Below are 22,848 nucleotides of genomic sequence, written 5' to 3' on the forward strand. Positions count from 1 at the left end.
TGGCTCTGTTGAGGGAAATTGCAGTGTCATTGCAAAGGCACCAGTCTTTTTCCAAATACATGCATGGTCTGTCGCAAAAGCTTCGCACATTGCACCCACATTGTACATTGTATTATATATAATACATTACATGCAGAAATTGATGTAAACTGCTATGCGATAGGTCGTACTTTACAAATCTAGGAAAGTTTTGTGTTTGTGAAACAATTGACAAAATCTTGAGGCTGTCCTGAAAAGAGATCGAATATAAGGCAACATTTCACATTAAACTAACTTTACAGTCCAGGCTAACACTTTTAGATACAAAACTCATGCCTTGGTAGATTTAACATGTCCAGCCATATCTCACTGACTTCCCCTCTTTATTACACAGAACAGGTTTCCTGTCAAGGGAACTGACTGGGATACATTACTATTGACTCTAAATTGAACAAAATCTGTATTTTATTTTACATTGCTACACCAAGTAGAATGTAGGCTACTGAGTAAACATGCCAGAAGGGAGGACAACTTCACAATGGGATTTATGAGGAAATACAGTAACATTAGGGTAACCTACTTAATCTGCTGTATCAGAAAAGACCTACCTATCTAGCTATTTGATTATTATCGAAGTGTCAGTGTAGTACTGTGAAATAACAGACAATTACCACCTGGTCCACCTAGCAAATGCATCACATTACAATCTCAGTTAGGAAAACAGATGGCCTCTCTTACATCTTTTACAGTCTATGTGCACATCTTCTACCATTCATACAGTATCCACAAACTTAATTTCGCCATCATGTTTTTTTGTTGTGAATACTGTTTTAAATGCATACCTGGTACTGCTGGGGGACATTTAACATTGCCTACATACAGTACTACGGCAAATTCAGATGCAATTCGATTAAACTTAATTACTTAGTAGGCCTATGGCGTCCTTACAAATATGTGTTTCTGACAATGTGTACCATGGGATTTCAATATGGATTCAGTTTTTAGAAATAGTCAATTTGAGAAAGTCACATGTTTTGGGTGGTTTAAATCCCCTCTCTGAAGTCTCATTGGTGAATGCTGGTCTGGATCAGATTACAGCGTTCCAGTTGTACTGTAGGCATGCAAACATTCTAACAACTTCACAAAAGTAAGATGTGGTAGGCGGAGTGAAACACAACTGCTTGAACAGAAACGTATCAAACATAATCTAGTACCATTCCTTACTTTGCTATTGGACTAACTGCCTGCCAATACAGTACAAGGGCGTGTCTTTGCAGAGGCTGCTATTTTGCTGGTGAAGTATGTTGTGATACAGCTCGAGCGCTTATCGGTGACTCAGTCATAGTAAGAGGCGCTCTTTTGCAGCTTTTGCGCGCTGGGAATATAAACCTTTTCGGAAAAATAACATATCTACTCAACGCAACTGTACTGCGACTTTATGCTTGCATAATACAAGGCTTCGCTCTCCCGAAACCTACTGCGAACACGTTAAACGTGAGAAAACGGTAAGAACTCTACTCATACTTCTTGTGACACTTTACCGTCTCAGTCCTGCTGATGTTGCTGCAGCTGCACTTTCTGATCTATTGAAGATGTCCTTTTTGTAGTTTCTCAAATGTAGGCTGTAAAGGCAATTATCACTTGATAGCATCCGTTTTTCAAGGTGACAAGCATCGAGTCATTTTTTTGCAAGTCCAAACAATTGTACATTTACCGTCAGCTTCTGACATAACTCGATACATGTTAGTACCGAGTCTTCATAGTTGTTACCACTTACCGAGACGACGTTGAATTTGTCTATGAATCTTGGGGGTTGTGACAAATTGTGGATACTGACCAGGTTAAGATTGACTGCTTTTTATCTACTCAACGTTTGTGTTTACAAGTTATACATTATCTGTCCGGGGATATTTTCACAGTTTGGCATGCCTCACTTCAACCCTATGCGTAGGTGGCAGTCCAACTGAATAAATGTGTTAAACTGCACAAGCATATCTGTCCATTAACAGTAGAAAAACAGGTTGTTCTTTTGGGGAATTGTGCGGAAACCTACGTGAATAGGCAACTTTTAGTTCAATATGCTACTGGACATTCTCTTCGACAGAACAAAGTACGTATGTAACAGAACCAAAAATGCTTTGGATGGGCGGCTTAGACAGCGTGAAATACGGTTCGTCTGTAGACTAAATGGGTAGGATATGTTCTAAAATTGTGTGTAAATGAAAAAATTATACAAACGAGCTTAATATTTCCTAGTTATTTTGGTCAAAGAACCCTTTTGGACTGTTTTTCTTTCCATTTCGTGTTTGGCTTCACTCTTTCTGATCTATTTTAGCGAAGTGCCTGATTGGACTCACCTTATTTATTTCACCTATGCTGGCCCAGCTGGTATTTAACTTGTTGACTTGCACGCCACATTCTTGATATTAATTATGTAAATTCCAGAGTGAGTTTATTCACTGTGCACACTTAGCAATGGTTGTGGCTTTTCTAGAATTTTACATAATAAATGTTCAAGTCAGACAGTCGTCGAGATTTATTATGTGTAAACCCAGGGGCGAATCTAGGTTCCCACTTTTGGGGGGGCTAAGCCCCTATATAAAACCTATTATTTTTCCTGTGACCCAGCAAAACTAAGGGGGTCTGGGGGCATGTTCCCCCAGAATACATTTTTGAAAATATCCTTTTAAATAGTGTCCTCTTTTAGGAAGAGAAATTAACACATTTAGATTAAAAAAAAAAAAATATATATATATATATATATATATATATACATTTTATGTAATGATTTTTAAGGGGTGGCTAATGAAACTTTTGGGGGGAGGCACAGCCACATCATATCATGTACAATCTGCTGAGATTTGTACGCTTGTCATGGGTGCCACACGTTCAAGAGATGCATTGTGCTAGATAGTAAGTTGGCCAAAAGAGGACCCATAGAACATGGTGTGAAATTTGACATGTTGTTTGTGCAATTGCCCAACCCTCTTGTATACGGTCGTTTCATAACTGCATTTGCTTTGCCCCTCCTATGCTGTCTCACACATAAACACACACCTGGTGGTACCCAGCTCGATACAAATAGTTACTGTCATTTTACTGGATTGGTGCATGATAGCAGTAAGAGAGTGTGGGAGAGAAAAGTATCATGAGACAGTTTGTTCTATCTCGTCTCCAAAAATTGAAAGCCAACCACTCGACTTTCATTTCTGCCCTGAAAGAGCTGCCACTTGGTTAGTATGGCTAATGGTGCATTCAGCCCAGGGTTTAATTTGATTTCCAATTCCCATTGGTGCTGTAGTTTTTGTCTTAACTGAAGTGGGGTCTGGTAGAGGTGCCATCCCAGTGCAGATGACTGTGTCTACCCTAATGGTCTGTAGGGTAATGAGGGTTGAAATAAACTCTGTCCTAGGAGCCTGGTACTATGGCTTACAGAGGGGCCATTTGAACTACCAACTCTCACATTTGTTAACTTTCACTACCACTTCAAAATTGTCCCAAATACTTTCATGACCAGTGTAGACCTTAATACCATAATATTTTGTATGTTTGCATAAAAAAGAGGCCCATAGAAACGAAGTATATTGCTCCTCTTGTTTTTTAAGCACGATATAACTTTTTACTGAATCCTTTAAGACCCATTGTTGTGGAGCCTTCAAAGTAACAATTTGTCTGAGCTGACTAAGCACTACCTGCGGCTCTCAAGGGCCGCTGAAGTCTAAAGAATGGCCTGGCAATGCGTTGTGCTCGAGGAAGCAACAGTTAATCTTAGCTCCTCATCCCCAGCATATGGGATTTTGTTTGTCCCTGTACCTGAGAGAATCACTGGACTGGCAACTCATATTTCATATTGATGGTAGTTTGTTTTCCATGGTTACTGGGCAGCCAGTGGAAACCCCATGTCTTTAGCTTGGACAGAGGCGAGGTGTAGTGGAAGGGAGGGGAGGCAAGGCCATCCCTCTCGGTGCCTGCCTCCTTGTGTCCAGTGAAGAGTCCCAGACCCCTGGGGAGTGAATTATTACCTGTCAGCCCAGGAGCCTTCCGATCATCCATAACCCAGGGCTCACACTTGACAGGCCTGTCCCAGCTATCTGCTGAGACCACCAGGCCTTGGACCTCTTGGCTGACCTTCTCCCCTTGGATGACCAGTGGTAAGAATTCACATAAACATGTTGCACCAAGCATTGCAAATGGATGAAGTAGGGGTAGCATGACTTTATGCCTCATAGATCATGCATGGCAACTGAAGAGGGGCCTCAGTCATTGTGCTGGCTATACTTGTGGAACTGGTTGCAGGTTGCTAGTAACATTTAAGTTTAAGTTTACCAGTAGGGTTTTGATTGCTCTTGTACTTTTTCAGGGTTGTAACATCAATAGGCAAAAGTCAATTAGGTTTTACTATAGATAATAATGCCAGAAAACTTTATGATTAAGTTAAAGATTAATGGTTTGTTGATTGAAGTAGTAGATACAGTACTTTCATTGATCCTCAATGGGAAATTACTCATATTATATATCAAAAAAGCTCTTTCCTATTAGCACTCTGTTTAGAAATGTGGCTGAAGTCTGTGACAGGCTGGTAATTACTGCAGATTACTTTAAACGAACACAAGCAGTGACTGCTCTCCTGTCACTCTAATGTAGTAAGCATAGGACAGGATAAACAGTACAATCACATTTGGGAGTCAAAAAGCTGGAGTTCAGTCAAAGAGTTTAGGAAAGAGGGAAGAAAAACTTCATAATGGTGGCAGACCACAAGCTGGACAAGTGACAAACCTTGGCTCTTCTTTCCAGACTGACTGTCTTCCTGAGGTTTTGTCAAACGCTTTTCAGAAACGTTAACCCCTTGTCAAACATTGGCTTTGGACATTCTGCCAATCCACTGATGCTGTGGACAAGAATGTTGGGTATAGCTGACTTGTTTATGGTCCATGAAGTTACAGAGAGGAAATGATCCAGCATTTTAGAGGGGAAATATAATCTACACTCTGCCATGTCAGCAAATCAAGTATAATGTATGCATTTAGCTTGGTAAAGGTCTCCTGAGTTTTATTTAGGGCTATACTTTTACATGTTTATGTTATAACTTACTTAAGTTTCCTTACTACAGCGGGAAGGTTGCTAGTATCATCATGTGATTCAGGATTGTCAGTTTATTTTAAGTTCTATGCTATTGAGTAATTCAAGACACTGTTTATTTATATATTATATATTTTAACTTTCTCAAAGATTCTACAAAATTAGCTGTCCTCTGAAAGAAATAAGGCTCTATATCTATATTTGTGCATTGTGCTTAAGTAATAGTCAATGATCAGCAAGTATTGCCAGACCATATGTCTAGTTGCCATTTTTCTAAATGCTAAGCAGTACATTTTCCACCAAAATCCCTAAAAACTACAATGGCAAAAAATGACCCAAGGAGCAGATACATCATCCTTCAAGACTATAACCATGCATAGCAGTAGACATTCAAAACTCCTTTCCGTGGGTTGTTTTAGTGTAGGAAATAAACCATTTTGCAGAAGACTGGTTTCCCCCATGCTCCTCATCATATGGAATTTGAGGAAAAGCCTGAGCTAACAAAACAATCTTCCTTGTAAATTGCAGTTGGCCATAGGCAGTATTGATTTCTGCAGTGCTAGCAGAGACTGAAGGTGCAGTGGTTTGTGTTCCAGATGATCTCTTAATCACTTCATAATGAGGGCAGCCCTTACAACTCATCGATTAATCGCTCATGCAGAATGTGCAGCAAGCCGTCTCTAAAACTACACAATCCTGTCCACAACTTTTCTGGCCCCTCCTAGCAAAGTGTTTTCTTTGGGCTAAGCTGCATCATAAAGCATTCAATGTTGTTCAAGAATCTATGTGTCTTAGCAGTGTTGCAATAATAGTCTTATATCAGTCACTAGATGTTTTGTGCATCTTGGTTGCAAGAAATGAAAGTGTTAGTAAGTCCCTGCATGTTTAAAAAAAATAAAAAAAATAAAATCAAAATACTTTTGTTGGCAATGTGACCCACCCAGAAAAACGTTGCACTGAACATGATCCAGAATCTCAAGTGTGCGAGCACATGGGGTGTTGTTCTTGGAAATTAACTCACCATTCCCGACCATGCAGGAAAGATCAGCAAAGTGTGCACAGAGTAAGAGAGATTTGGTAAAAGAGTTATAAATATTGAGCAAAATATTTCTTGAATTGATATTTGGTAATGTGCGAAGACATAAAAAAAGTGTATAGAATTCATGATGAGATTAGGATGAAATGTTGAATGAGATGAATAGAGTTTCAAAGCGGTTCTGAGAGGGTGTGAATACATTTGCAAGGCACTGTAAATATGTGATGGTACTATTGTCTAATTTGGCACATATTGCTGCATAGGGGTTTAGTACCTGTCAAACCCGTTCAGAGTTATGATCATGTCTCATTGTAGCTTATTGAACATTTGGGAAATGAGTATTTTTATGATCCCAAAACGTGAAATGAAGCAGGAAATTAAAAACCCACGATAACATTTTCTGCCTGCCTTAAGTCACAGATGCCTCATCATAGCCAATTCAAGCTCTGCATATACTCAAAAGGTGGGTGGCACTCATTTACACAAAGTGTTTTGATTAAACCCATCCCTTTTAGAGAGTGGTACAGTATCATGCCACTTTTGGGGGAGGGGGGGGGGCGAGAATTGCGCTAGTCCCACACTGGTTTAGTGTGCCATGTAGGAATGCATACTGCCCACATGGGTTTTTTTATTAGCTTGTTCATAACACTAACTATTCAAAGAATAGAAGTCTTGTTTGACCTTTGCCAAAACCTATAGCACATTACAGTATCCATTTTTATTCCTCTGATAATCTACTAAAGTCATGTTAGTGAGCATCTGATTTCCCGGTATTTGTCTGTTTTTTTGCTTTTGTGGGAGTGTCTTTTTTTGTACACTTAATCTAATGTTGTGATATCAGATATTTGCTTTTTTGGTGGCTTTAAGATTAGTTCCTGAATGAACTCTTAGCCTGGTCATTTCCTTAAGTTTCTCAGAATTCCTAACCCTTTCTCCTAATAGGATCTATTTTTAAAACAGGTCTGTTGGGGAATAGGGCCAGGGGTTTTTGTGTGTGTGTGTGGGTGGGGGGGTGCTCATAACACTAAATCTACTCTGGGCACCACGCCAGGTTTGGTCATATTGCCCCCATCTTCTCTGTGGAGCACTCTTTCCATTCTTCGTGTGTGTCAGAATTTACCATGTACGCAGTGACTCATCAACCCAGATGTACTGTAAATGCATGTGTGTTGGGATCTGTCAAGATATTGACTTGTTACTTAGTCTATATGGAAGGACAGAATTTCTGTTGCAAACATTTGTACACACCCATGGTCAGTCTTTTGCACACCAACTTCAGTACTTGTACACATACCACACTCGCTTTCTTTCTCTGGTCCAGTGCATCCCAAGCGACTTCATTTGATCCTCTTTTATTGCTTTTCCACATTCTCTCTCTGCCTTGACAGTCGCTCCCTAAGGAGCAATTGCTGCTGACTGACGGTATGAAAAACATCTCAAGGTAAACAAGGCTAAATCTGCAGATCCTGATATTACTTAAATACGTCATCTTACGGTGAGGAGACTTAACAGCCAAACCTCCATCACATCCTCATCACCTAATCTGAGAGGACTCAATTAGACACCCCAGAGGCCCTGCTCAATACTCCCCAACAATATACCACAATATTTTCCCAAATTATTTAGTTGTAAAGTAAATTGAAAGAAGATGTTGGACTAAGGGGTGCAGGAGGTTAAATTGACTTTAAGAAGGTCCCTATCTTGGAGTTGATTTGTCCATTGACTGGCTAATGGAAGGAATATTTCATGTAACTAACCCAGACCCCTACAAAGAGGCGTTCAGTACCCTCTTGTGTGGGGTGTCGTATTAGCTTTTTGCCTCATCAGCTGGACCTCTTTTTGGTGTGAAAATGGAATATGTCATGGAGAGTGAGTGACTTCTGCTTAACATGCAGAGAAAACTCAGGTCAGTGAAAACATTGATGCAGCTTTTCACCTAAAGACCCTTTTAATTAAATGTTCTTTTAATGAAGCAGTAGCATAATATCTATGTCCATCTGTCAAGGCCCTTGCCATGGCAGTGCAGGATGTATTTTCCCTCACTTGCCTTTGGAGGTCCCTGCCTTCTATTACATGTGCCATTCAGTCAAATGTATTTTTTTCTTAAAGATTAGCATGATAATGCCCAACAGGGGGACGGTAGTGGGGAGTTATCCCAGAGCTGCTAATCAGATTCAATGTGTGCAAGACCCTGGCTATTATCATACTGAATGTACAATCATCAGTTAAACTAACAGTCTGAATTCTGGAATAAATCTCCAATATCATAGACTGACTGTCAGTGGATGAGAGGACGAATGATGTGCCATGTGTCTCTCATTGTGTGCAGGATATTGTATTGTGCTAACTAGATCTTTCCCCAGTGTAATTATGCTATGCTAATGCCAACCCCCTGGTGTCCCAATTTCACAGCCAGGGTTGTTCAGTTGTCCAATAAAAGGTATGTCACTTGATATTGGGCAGAGTGAAGAAATGTGTGTTTGAATGGGGTTTACCCACCAGTGCCACTCTTGAAACACGAGCACATCCTGGACAGTCATTCAGGCCTTCAATTGGGTGAAAGGGAGTCGTAGGAAAAGCCCTCGGACAAACTTGGAACCCTGGTTTCAGCTGGAGGGTTGGATGTGGGTCAGACCACCTTGAATTCCTCGGCAGGATTGATTGTGTTGGCAGTGAACAGGGTTAGCTGCTGCTCTTTCCTCTGACATGAGGACTTTGTTAACGTCTGACACACACCAGACAGCGGCCCCACAGACAAATCCCTGTCATGCTCTGAGAGCCCCAGGAAGGTCAAAAGTGAGGAGCGAAGGGGGGAGGTGGCATGGCCTGCATACTGATTGATTTTGTTTTTGGGTGCCTGGAGACTGGGGCCACAGTTAGGGGGAAGGGTTCACAGGGGTCGAGTCACTTGCCCCTGCCCCATGTTGAGAACAAAATGTGGTTAGAATAAATGGTGAGAGAGGAGTACTCACAACATGCTTTACTCATCTGTGTGTGTGTTTTCACTTTCATTTGAAGTACTACACTTTTCCACATGTTAGACAGCTAAACGGAAGAACATAATCAACAGAGCCAACATTTAGCCTACACCAAGTTCACAGTTGGTTGCTCTCTGCACTTTAGTACATAGTGGAATTCCATCATTCTGTACTTTCCTAGAGCACATCAGTGTGTCTGTTGTTTAGACTGTTGACATAGAGTAGGCTACAGTATGACTTGGCCTGTCTCTTGCAGTTCTTTTGTGTAACAATATATGCCTCCCCCACAGATTCACTTTGTAAGCAAAAGGTTGATGTTACAGTGACATGTTTTACAAAAGTGACTATTCAAAGGGTGAACTAGGACAGATACAAATTGAACTGTTATATTTGCATAGCCATGTGTGCCCTACACATTGCCATATTACAACAGTGATTTTAATTTTTTTACATAGTAATTGCTCAAAAAGTTTGCGAGATATAATGCAGATCATAATGAGCATTTATCAATGGCATTGAATCAGAAATACTCTTACTGTTTATTATTAGGTATAGTATGATTTCAAGACAATAGCACCATGTTTTTTTTCTTTCATGATGACTTCAAATGGATAACACCATTTTGGAGAACCATATGGTCAACTCTTAAGTTTGGAGGACAGTGGGTGGTGCACCACCCATTGTGACATGGTGCTCCAAAGCTGTGGATGATCTCTACAAGTTCGTAATGCAGAGCCCTGGACGGACCTGATCCTGCATCCTGGGGTTTGATCCTGGATGATGAGCTGTTAAGTCTTTCCGCCTTAGGCTCCATGATTAATCAAGTTGCTGCCATCACTGAAGAGACTGAGAGGGGGCATGAAGTTCACTCACCATCCCTGTCCTCCATGTCTTCCTCCCTGTTCTCAGTTACTCTTTGTTTCCTAGGGATGTCTGCAAAGGCACCCATTGAGATTCTACCTTTTCTCTTACAACTCATATTCTATGGCGGGCTGTATGAATGTTTTTTTTTGTACATTTGGTACAACAGTGTGTTTGGTACACTGTTTGGGGAACAGTCTCCTGATTCTTTTCACCAAATTTCAAGTCCGCGGCTGGAGCACTCTAGAGCCACCAATGGGTCAAAGTTGGACCAAACTTTTGAATCGTATACCCGATTAGAAATAAATGAGGTACAATGTAATTCCTTGGGTCAAACCTAGTTTAATAGTGCAGTAAGCGAAAATGTTTTGGCTGATAACTGTTGTTTTGTGCTGTGATTTCAATTTATGTCTCTGGCTTGAAACCATGATTCTTGTTTATGCTTTGCTGGACTGCTTGTCCCGATCATTGCTGCTTGTTATGTTTATCGTTGTTTTTTGTACTCTTGGCTGATGAACTCTTCTAGTTCCCTGAAGACATTCTTTCCTATTTCACTGTTAATGATCTGTATCCCAAAGACAGTAGTAGAAGCACAGTGTCAGGTGCAAGATGTTTTTGTCCTTCCAATAGTTATGTGTGAACACTTCTGATGAGATTATAGAATGCTCCTTTCAGACTTGCTAAAACAAGTCATAAATAAACATCTTCTAACATGGTTTAGAAGCCAATTTTTTTCATTTTCTCAGTTTCTTTGTGGTACTTGTTAAGCAATGGGCGTTTATGTTTCCTCAAGACTTGAGTTGCAGCCCAGACTGAACAGAACTGCTTTAGCTCTGGGTTTGGAATAGTTCCTCTCAGTTCTACAGGATAAACCATACACAGTCGGAACAGATTAAGCTGGCACGGCTAGTGCCAGACCCTCCTTTGATAACGTTTCCCTGAAGTGTGCAGTATGTTTCATAATGTGTCTCTCTAAGTTGTTCCTCATTCTACTTTGATCATATCTTCAGTGTAAAACGTATTGATATAGAGACCTCTTTAGAGACACTTTTAGATTGATTTGCACATGCAATAGGGTCAGAGCCTTAAAAGTTAATTGAATTACACCAATGGTTTAGCTGTATTCAGTGCAAAATTACTTTGATTTGTCGATATTGCATTGACTAGTTGTTGGTAGATGGAGCCAAAAGTAAGTCATTCAGACAACTTTTAACAGGTGGCTTATTGATCTACAGTGTTGACTGAACTGTGCATCCCTTGTATAACTTTCTTCATTACTTGAACTACAACATTCTCTCTCAAATCATAGATCAATTTGCAGTCTGGAACCTTTTAATGCATTTAAAAAAATAACTTTTCTGTGTAACCGCGAGTGGAGTTCATCTATTGTGGTACGCTGGTTGATTGAGTACCGACATTTGTTAATATTTTTCCAGCACCCTCCCACCCCCCCACAAAAAAAGAAGATAACTATATCACGTTGGCCAGGATCCAACACATTTCCAAATTTCCCCAGATAGGGCTATATGATCCATAAGTATTGCATTTGAGACCATGGGAGAGAAATAAGCTAGAAGGTTCATTTAAGGTTTAGGAGACTTACCATCAGCATGTGGCTGCCATCTGATCAGGTTGCTAATCTATGGGCTGCTGTTTTACCCAATGTAGTCATTAAAATCGGTCTGATGGGGATGAGAATCCAACATTTGAACTGGAGTGACACGGTTTAATTACCATCAAAAAAACAATTGCAGACAATTTATTGTTAACCTAGTTCAATCCAACTTCAAGTACACACGAACGTTGAAAGGGAGAGTCAAGAATTTCCTGACTGAAGGAATTTTACAGAACAATTATCAGGTTAACGCGTTTCCATAACATTAGGTCTTATAGTTGCGATTGATGTTTCAAGACTGACTGAAACTGAGGTCTTGTGGTGTTTCCAACTGGTGTTTTGGGGTTCATTTCTGAAAATTATTGTGGCAGTGGTACCTATAAACCATTCATCTTGATCAATGATTTGTTTCTTTGTGTGGTGGCATACTGCCTGTCTCTGATGTGTCCACCCATGGATTCAGTGTGTTGGTACAGGGTTGAGGCTTGATTAACTCCTCATACTGTAACTCACACTATAAGTGGGATACATTACAAGCAATATACATCCTATAGTTTGAGATTTTTAAGCATCAGATTATTTTCAACCTTATGTTATTTTCCAAATTAAGCTTCATTTAGGTGTCAGCTTTTTGGAAAGGAGCAGCATTGCTTATCAAACCACCACACCTTCATTTATTTAGCTGTACCATGTCCTGCCTGTTGAAGGATTAAAAAAACTAAAAAAAACTTATATTTCTCAAACCAAAGAACAGATTGTGTTTTGAGATGTCTTGAGATTTTTCCAGCTTCAAGTCTATGATTTGTGAAAAGATCACCACTGCACAGCCACTGAAATGAGTATCTTTGTTAATGAAACCTGTAAAAATAACAATACTTCTGCTTGGTAAAATAGCTGGTCTGCTATACAAATATGTTGACAGCTGACAAAGCAGCACAGCATGAAGAATCAACTGATTTTATTAGTATGCAGAGTTGGTGAATAAATCATAAACATATTGTGTTGGCTCACCTAATCAACAAGACTGTCAGTGCTGAGAAACTTCATTCAGCAGATGGCCACACTTTTCTGTAACATACTAATTGATGCATGATGCTGATAGACAGATTTGATTGACATGGTACTCAAACTCTGAGGTGTGAAGTTCTGTAATGTATGGTTAAAAACCTGACTGGGATTGTTCTGAGAATATACAGTCTTTGATTCACACTAAAATAATATCATGACATGTCTATAACCTTTGCTATGGACATTATGTTATTATGAGATTATATATATTTATTTATTTTTGCCTCCCTTCAGATGGACACTGGGATATCACTCTGGACCACCATACTCATCAGCTACAACTAAGCATCCGACAGTGCCGGATCACAAGATCTTGGGGTTGTGATTGATTGGAGCAAGGTAAAAGCACATTGTATCAGGGTTGTTATGAAATTAATGTTGGAGCTTGATTGGAAGTCATCCCAAGACGTGAATGCACTCTAAACAGTTTTACACAGCCTTGGAATTCCTAATATGTATGAATTGTATTGGTTTAATGAGGGAGCAGAATGGTCTGCTAGCTGGATGAATAGTATGACAACTTGATTAATGGATAGTGCTGGAAATGTAATTAAGACAGTTTTAATTTCAGTGATTGCACATAATTTCATTTCATCATTTTAAGGGGTTAGTTAACAAGAAGTCTGTAGGCTTTAAATGTGGTGTAAGAAAATTGTCATCATGTGCAACATGATGACAATTTCAAAGTCAACATGTGTGTCTACAGTGACCAACTGACATAAACAAAGGCAAGGGAGAACTAGGCCAAGCTGCAGTGGTACCAGCCCAGATCATCAAAAGGGTGGGCTGTACCAGATGTTTCACCAAGTGCCCACCTGCTTTGACCTTGTAACAACAAGACAATGTTCATGAATGTCTTAGCAAGGCAAAGACATGTTGGCGTATCCTGTATAGGTGTCTGTCTTGCTTACGATTTTCTACTCGAATAGTGAACATTTCTGTGCTACATTGTCTATTGACAACTTCCTCAGCCATCCACTTGACTAAGTGAGGACATCTTTGGAGAACTTGCCCCCTCGTTCACTAAAAAGAGCATGTGTTCTCTGGCTGCATTCCTAATTAACCTGCCATTTGGCCTACGTAAACTCTTCAGATGCGTGGCCCGAACCTTCCTCCATTTCTTTTATACCCTGTGCCTGAAATTGAGCAACTGAAGCAAAGAGTGACTGCGACCAACAGCCTGACACTGTGCCATCTGGAATGGATTTAGTATAGCAAAGGAAGTAGGATGAACAGAGCTCGATGCGAGATGGTGTGGAGTTGAGATGAGGGTGGCAGACGTACAATTGTGGGGAGGAGCTATCGGGGGTGAATGGTGAGAATCTTTATTAAGTCAACTAAACTTAAGCCATTGTCATCAAACTTGCATGTTTCAGTGATTGGGTCTTGAACTATGAGATTTGTTGACTTTGTACCATGGCGAGTACCTTACTTTGTATTTTTTATTATTATTGTTAATGATACTGTATGTCATCCAAGACCCTCACAAAAATGGTGTCTTCTGGGATGGATTTTGGAACCTCAAAGTTAAGAGGGACTGAAAAATAGTATTCCCTATGAGCTGCACAACAAAGGCTGAAAGTTGAGGCAAGAGGAGGTCACAGGCAGAATTAGCGGCCTCCTTCAGTTCTTCACCACAAATTGGTTGCTGGGGAAGCCAAAAAAAGAGACTTGAGACTGTTCTCTGCTTCCTTAGTAGCTTGTTAATTCTTCCAGCTGTGGCCAGAGGGGAAATGCTTGCGCACACGCTACCCCTTCAAAAAAGGCTGCCCTCCACCCCCCCGCCCCCCCACCCCCTCCATCATCCAACTGTATCCTTCAGGGGTTTGTTAATCCTGTGCCTGGTCATGGTGGGCAGATCGCAGAAGGCTTTTCAAAGCTCTTCACTGGCCGGTCTTCAAAGTCACAGGGAGATGGGGCTTGAGAAGGTGTGTGTTTGTGGGTGTGTGTGTGTGTGTGAGTGTGTGTGAGGGGGGGGGGGGGGTTGTGAGGCTCACAGCTAGCCAACTTGTTCAGATGCTCAGAAAGGGGTCACCTTAGCTTTCACCTGCACAATCCCTAAGGTAATGCTGCAGAATCTCAAGGGAGAGACTACTTTGAGACAGGACAAAAAGGTAGCAACTTTAAACTTTTATTTTCATGTTGTGTTCCTGAACTGAATAGTATCTAATCACCTGAGTATAAGGAGGAAGGACACAACTTTGACCCTAGAGAGCATTAATAATGAATGTTTTTTAATCCAGGTTAGTGTCTAGCAAAGCACTGCTATTAGTAATTTTGTTAAAATGTTTTTGGGACAGCAATTTGCTTGATTGGGACAGGCTATTGCCGGCCATGTTGAAATCAGCTGTCTTCACCTATTTAAGAAGTTAAGCATTCTTTTCACATAAAAGCATTATTTAAAGTGAAAGAAAGAAACCCACTTAATGCTTTCATTAAAGACAATTGTAATTGTTCAAGTAGAAATAATCCAAGTTATTTGTCTCTTGTTAGATTTTGTATGCCGTAATCAAGTGTCTTTTTTCCTTGGATAGTTAAGGGCATGTTCATTTAAACCCTTGATTACAATAAAACAAAGATTTCGAGGAAGGAGCCTTCACACCCAGCTTACACTTGCCTTCTTGTTTGTTTAACGAATGCAGCATGCTCGGGCAACCTAGTAATTAGCTTAAGTGGACTCCTGGGGCGCTGGATTCCGTTTTTTTTTTCTTCCCCATCATGAAAGTGACGGGATGTGTGGCAAGGGTGACTGATCCAGTACCCTCCTATTCTGCCATTCTACAAACCCAGCTAAATGTGCTGCTTAGACAACTATACAGTAGCTTCTACTTCTGTAAAGGTTCACAATAAGTAGGATTTTGTCATTAACTAAGGCTACATTAGTATACAAAATGTTGCTACTCTATTCAGTTAGCAACACCAATTATGTAAGCATTAATTTAAGTGACAATAAAATGAATCAACTTGAATTTTGTATTTTGTTCAGTCCTCACCAGGGGCGTAGCCACGGGTAGGCCTGGGTAGGCACAGGCCTACCCAATTTGTTGTAAGGCCTACCCAAAAACGAAAATATCTCAGAAAAATTATGCACCGGGTGCACATCGCAAAGTAAATAACTAAAAAAAAAACTGAAAAGATACCTGTCCGTATGTTTCTAGGCCTACCCAAAAAAAAAATTCTGGCTACGCCCGTGGTCCTCACCACTGCAGGTCCTGAGAGCTAAAGAGGCATTTTATAGTAATGAAACTACACAGTCGTTAGTTTACGTGAGAGATTTATAGGTTATACAGTTATACTTGGAGGTTGTTTCACTAAAGTGTTTAGCCTGATCAGCACTATTGGCAACACGTTAGTTCTTGGTCATTTACTGTTTCTTCCTCTTCTCCTTTTTAATCTGTTAAATGAGTATGGGCAATTCCATAGCAAATACAGAGGAACTGTTTTGCTCATTCTCAAGTTCTCTTGCTTAGAGAATGGTGATTTTGTCCGGTACATTTTTGTTTTCCATCAGTGAGGGGTTGTTTACTACTGTAAAAAAAAAAAGATTTATGTTAAAAAGATTATGTTAAAATTTATTTTTATCTTATTGATTCCAATTTGTGTAATTGATGTTCGTACATTCCCTAGGTGCAGCATTAAGGGGATTGCTTTATTAATTGCCCATGAATGCTTTCTAATGGGTAATTGCAATCTGTTTACTGGAATGCAAATGTTCTCTGCTCGTGTTAATGTAGCTTGGTTATTGAGATGATGGCCACCCCGCTGAAGAATTCATATGTGAAATGATCATAGTACTATACTTGCTCCTATTTGTTTTGTCAGTAGAGGAATAAGAACTAAACCATTAAAGGAAGGTTAGTGTCTCAGAAACCCCTCCCCAATCACCACTCTGACCCCCTTAACACACCCTTCAGCGGGGTTTAGACAGGTTTAGCTGATAGCCAAAAAGAGCAGATGGATGAAGAAGAGGTAGACGCATAAGAATATTACTTGGATCAGACCATAGAGGGGTTCAGTATTAAAATGGAGTAACCAACACCACACATGCACGTACGTACCATAAAATCCAACACTGTTCTCTTTCAGTCTATTAAATCTTTTCACCTTGTTGGTGGTTATTTTCAATCACCTTCTCTCCAGGCTGTTTTAGCTCTCTCATCCACTTTTATTATTTATTCCAATCTTTTCTCTACCCTTCTTTCTCGCCCATCTTATCTTCACTCACCCAAGATTTTTCAATATGCCTGTGATTGGAAAGCACACGGCATCAGTGAGCCAATCTCATCCCTATTCAGTCTTCACATGTCTCTGTGCCACCTCCTCCTGCATTGCTTCAACAAGCTTGTCTCCAGCTTTTTGCGTTTTTGTTTCTGGCATTTTGTCCGTTATTTATTCAATTCACTTGCCTCTTGTAGGTATTTGAAATGGCAATGTAAGCAAAAGGTGTTGCTGAAAGCTCAAGAAAGTTTCACTGGCCATGGACCTGTCATTACCTACAATCTCCCACCCTTCATCATCCACAACTAAAGCATGCCCAATCCATGTGCATGTCATGATTACCGTACGTACAAAAAGTGTAAAGGAAGATGGGCAGACCAGAGAAAAAGCAAGGTATCTAAGTGCGGTTTTTCATGAGCTGGAAAGAAATCGCTTTCAGATGCTCCATAAAGCTAAGGTCCTACTAAGAAAAAGTGTTTCAAATTGAAAACGCTCAAAACTGCCAAACCACCATCTGGGTTTCCATGGTGATTCTGCACTCTGTGGCTGAAAGTGGAGAACTTCAATTCCATTACACTCAGATTGCCCTGTCAAGCACACTCTTGTGGAGGTGTTGTTCAGTTTTTGGCTCCTGGTCTCCTTAAGCATATGGGGTCTGGGGAGCAAGGGATTGTTTTTTTTGTGTTTTTTTTTTACCCCTGTATCAAGTTGTCAAGAGTTTTAATCCAAGACAGTCGACAGTTGGGGTGACATTCTACAAGATAAGGCAAGTCTCAACTTTGAGGGACCTTGCTCTTTATGCAATGCTGAGGACTTATTCTTTACACTAAAGTCAAATTCCAAAACACAACCCCAAGGTTGTAATCTATGTTACTGTTTTCAATAAGGGAAAACCCAACAAGTGTTAATGCAATTGGCAACATATATTCCTTAGCTAACAGTACATGCCTTGGTGCCCAGTGATTATGCTTCAGTATGCCATGAAAAAAAGCTTTGCTTGATTGGACAGCTGATGATTGCGTGTTTATGTGCGCATTAATATAGTACGCTTGAGGGAGGAGTGGCTGGCAGAGAACAGGACACAGCAGGTAGAAACAGGTGCCACTACCTGGCTCAAGCGCATGCCATGAGAGAACAAACTGGTTCTCAGGAAAACACAACACTGGAAAGAACTCTGTACACCTTGCGTTGCTGACAGTCCTTTCTGAGTTTTTGCAGTGCCTCTAAACAGCGAAAATGGATTGGACAAGAATGGGCAAAGAGGCAAAAAATCAATAGCACTCGTCTAACTGCCAGTGTAAGACTCTACACACTGTGTCTCAAAAAATCACCACCAACTGAAAAGGAAGTTGGCTTAACTGTGTGTAGAGCAAAAAAAAACTAGTCCCTGAATCACTGAATCCAGAATCTCAAATATGCAATTGTACAATGTATTTAATTACATCATAAATTTGAATTATATTAAAAGGCATGTTTTTGTCCATTACATTTTTTTTGTGGAGAAGAGATGGCTTTCATGACTTTAGCTCAGTGGTTTATCATCTCCCTTGGGTGTTTTGAAAAAAGTATAGCCTACACAAACAACACATGTCTCTGCATTCAGATTTCAAATCAAACCTAGCCCAAAAGTGAGTGGCCTTTTCCTCTTTTTCTGTTGGTGTTCTGCCCTTCTACCTTTTTGAATCACAATGCTGTAAGTTATGTCTAATCTCCCAAACCAGGAGTTTACTTCCCACCTAAAATCTAACCTTTTTATGGATGGTCACTACAGGATTTGCATTACATTTCTTATTGAGAATATTGTCTCCTTGCTGAGTCATCTCACCAAAGGCTTCAGGCTCTCACCACTGCACGCCAAGGGTGTATGATTATTGCTATTATGGATAATGAAATGTGCCCTGAATAAAAACATGTGCACACTGTCCTCATGATCCATCCGCCTCCTGTTTAGAATCCAGTTAAGCCTCAGATCACATTCAGCTGAAGCCTACAGTGAGCTGCTAGGTCTGCTCTTTCCTTGACTAATGCCCAAACCATGACAATGAAGCTGAGGCATTTTTCCTGTGGTGTAATGTAAACAGCGTGAATCCTTGGATGACTCTTTCAAGCTAGTGAGACTGGGACTTGGTCAACTACCAGCTGTTCCAGTTGCAGTCAGCCTGGTACCTTTTTGAGGCTGTTTGGGAGTGATACACATGCATGAAAGGACATGAAAGCCATAAAGAGGAAAGAATAACGAATTTGCATGTCAATGCACTCAATTGCATACACACCCACACTGCAATCTAAAAAAAGATACATGGAGACTGAAGGAACACACCCACAAACACACAAAAGAATAAGTCACATGGAAATGTGGATCGAGGACAACTTACATGGAACTGTTTTTGTCAAACCATCAGAGTTTGAATTCCTTATGAAATTACTTTGATAAGGACACACATGCTTGCGCTCTCACACACACGTCACACACACACACACACATATGGGCAATGACTGCTTGCCTTGTTGGACAGAGTACAGTTGACATTGCTGAACATCTGGCGCATGCACTGTCAATGACCCCAATTTATATCGAATTGAAATGTTTTTATTTTTGATACATTTCAAGATCTTCTTCCTTATTACCTTTTTCACCCGTCAGATCTTAGGGTAAAATAAATCAATGCAAACACTTCACCCTGACACAAGTGAGTGCGTGACTGCAAGACTCGGTGCATTGTAATTGTGTGTATCTTTGTATCCACACACAACCCCTGGTTTTGTCAAATATCATCATGAGTAATGAGGAACCCTTAAGTGTTAAGACCAGGGCTGTCGACTGCATCCCTATCATCAAACTTCAATAACAAATGCACTCAAAGCAAACCATCTCAAACCCTGGTTGGCACCTCTCTAAAAAGATCCCCTCAGCTTCCAACCTCCTCATTAGTCTCTTCTTCCGGGCCACCTCAGTGCAAGAGTGTTAAGTGTTATGTGTATCGCAAATTTCCAGCCATTCTCAGTGATTTGAAGCGCAGAGCACTCCACTGGTTCTTAGTTATTCATTTTGCCTTTTTTCCACCGGGACCAAGGCCGGTTTGTCATGAAAAGGGAGGGAGGCGTGTGTGGCGGTTTATTTGTGCCTGCATATGCCTCTGGCTGCTCTCCCACGGAGCCGCGGCTCCAGCGACAGCGTGTCACCACCACTGTATTTCAACACGGCAAACACCGCTCCCTGTGGGCTGAGGGCCGGTGATCAAAACCAGACAGTGACACTATGGCTGTGCTTTCTCTCTCTCGCGCTCACTATCTCTCGATCTCTCCTTCATATTCAATGGTCATTACAGGAGTAAATAAATTATTCTGGATCAATCAGAGGGAGCTCAACTGGGAGGGAAGCTCTGGGACTGTATAATGGTGTCATTTGCATAGGCTTTGTTTATTTGGTGGCTTTTTCTAAATGGGGCTCAACTTGGCCCATTGGCTAAAACCTTTGAACACCACATAATGCGGAGTGGGCACGATATACGTGTGGTTGGTGACAGGAGGGCACATCCGTGTTTTACTTCAAATTGCATCATCATGAGTCTTGTGTTGGACATCCTTTCATAGCTTCGTTTCTGACTCTTGTATTCTTCTCCTACTCCTCTCCTACCTCCACACTCACTTAATCTATTTTCTTCTTTGTCTTCTTCCTCTGTCCTCACCTTGGCAGCTGCCCATTCTCAGCCTCTGAAGCGCTAATTGACTTTTCATCTGCACACACTCTAATTGGGTTTTAATCACCGTTTTCTATTATGTTTTCATATTCAAATCTGACATGTCAGCCGAGAATTAGGGCTCTTCACCACCTTAACTGTCATTCGCAGTCGCTTGATGCAACATGAAAAGGCATGTCAACATTGATTGCATGTTTAACATTAGCGCACACTATTCGAGTGTGCCAAAAGCCTACAGGCAATGTTTGTTCAAGGCCAAGCTTGATAGAATCCAGTTTAATGCTAACAAGAGCTGATTGATGTTTGTGTGTCAGAGAACTTTCACAATTTTAATACCAGTGTGGGTTCTCTAATGAAAGATTCATGTGTTCAGTTCATGATGGAACAAATAGAATCCTAATCACAGAGGGAAAGTCGCAAAGCATTGAAATGTTTTGAATATTTAAGATATTGAAACAAATCAGCATGGTGTCATTGGGATCTGTTATGGGATCTGTTAGGTATTGCGAAAACAGAGAATAGATTTACACTTTTGAACCTTTCTTTTCCATGGCAGTTGGCCACAACAGGCATGTAGATGTGTGGTTAAACAGTTCAAGTCGATACTTCAGAGTAACCCTTCCAACTGCATTGATCGGTTAGAAAGATATTCCCACGCCCTTCGATGCGTGTGGAAACAAATGGTGGATCAGTTTGACTTTAGGGGTTATTGAACCAACGAAACATTAGCCTTGTGTTTCTAGTCTAGACCAGCAACACACTAAGAAACATATCAACTAACAACAAATGAGGAATAGTGCCAGAGACGGTCGGAAAATTGCAACGCATAACAAATGTTTAATGTGCTTGGCTTGGAAGTCAGGAATGTTCAATCGCTGACATATTCCACCTTTTGAAATGTGAATACCACAGTCTCTTCTCAGATTATACAGCAAGCGCCACAGGAGGCCAGGATTAGGATGCGTGACGTCTCTCTTCCTCAGCCTCTATCTTTTCCGCTTTCTCTCTGCCTCTCTTTTTTAGTCACCCGTTCTTTTTTCCTGGTGGCTGAAAGATCTTGAGTGACATACAGCAACTTTGTAGCCATTGGCAAGGCTAAGGGAGAGGGAGTCTCTTTTTAGCATGTCACCGACACTCTCTAAACAAATCAAGACACTAAGACGAAATACAAGCTGGCGGCCAGCGTAGAGCCCACCAGAGCCTGTAGTTTTCTTATTTTGTCCTTATATATATATATATATATACCTCTATACATTTTTTTTACACTAAAACTCATTCCGTATTTTTAAAGCCCCGGCAGTGTTTATTATATAGTATCAAAAGCACAGATTCTTAGGTGACTGGCTGAGCTGGTTGTGATGGGAGTGCAGGAGTGGAGGGGGTTAGGGGAGGCACAAGCACCTGAGTCATGCTGTGACAGGCTCATTACATTTGCTCTGCTTCTAATAGTTCAATGAAGAGCTCCTGTGCACAGGGCCCACACTTTCGGGTGGAGTCCATCAACAAACGTAATGCATTGACTAAATGGAAAAGTACCTCAAATATTTTTCATAAATCTAATTTCTTGCTTAGATTTTGTTGCCTGTGTGTATTCCATTCCGTTAACAGTGTTCCCTTCATCTCAGTTTCTTCCATTTAAATGTAATGAACCCAGATGGATAATGAGGCCTGCCATTTAAAAAGGCCAACACACCCTTCAAGTGTCGCCTTTCATGACAAACCACTCTATTTGTTTACACTAATATCCCTCTATGATCTATGTTCTCACAACTGTCTGTATGCTCTGTAGACTACCTTATTAACTTTATTCCGACCTTTCCTGTAAGGGTGAATGATGGAGGTTTTGATAAAAGAAGAGAAAAAAACAAGGACTATTTGGAGAGACAGAACTGTGCTCTAGATAAGTCCTACAGCTGACCACTCGTATTTTCTCCCTTTTTTGCCCTTTTGGATAGATTTATATTCTTTCTGCTTGCTAATTGCACACCTTTTATAAAATTTTATAAAATAATTGTGGCCAAAAAAGGCTTACTTAAAATTAAAGCATTCATCAACTGAGAAACGGAAAGTCAGAAGGAAAGAGATGGGAACAAGTTCTCTGAAAGAGGCTGAGGGAAAGAGAGTAGGGAGCTCAAGAATTGCCTTGAGAGAGATAAGTAAACACTGGCTTCCATTAGTTCAGAGAAGTCTGTCTAACCCAGCGCAATCCCTGCTCCTCTCACAAGGATGTGACATTTCAGAGAGAGCCGTCTTGTTTCTCATGGCCTAATTAGCATTCCACTTGGAGCCAATGGAGCAAACCTCTCTTCCATT

General features: G+C 40.6%; 1 protein-coding gene across 4 annotated transcripts in view; it reads left to right on the top strand.

The window, feature by feature from the left end:
* Nucleotides 1–1,299: 1,299 nt before the first annotated feature.
* Nucleotides 1,300–22,848, top strand: part of sema6cb (semaphorin 6Cb) — a 79,760-nt gene continuing 58,211 nt past the window's right edge. For all 4 annotated transcript variants that reach the window (XM_084709508.1, XM_084709502.1, XM_084709494.1 and 1 more), the window contains exons 1-2: nucleotides 1,300–1,484; nucleotides 12,851–12,955. The gene's annotated coding sequence lies outside the window, so the exon portion shown is untranslated. The remainder of the gene's footprint in view (nucleotides 1,485–12,850; nucleotides 12,956–22,848) is intronic.

The sequence above is a fragment of the Hypomesus nipponensis genome, chromosome 2 (genome assembly GCF_054491055.1).
Source record: "Hypomesus nipponensis isolate SF chromosome 2, ASM5449105v1, whole genome shotgun sequence".
Taxonomy (NCBI): domain Eukaryota; kingdom Metazoa; phylum Chordata; class Actinopteri; order Osmeriformes; family Osmeridae; genus Hypomesus; species Hypomesus nipponensis.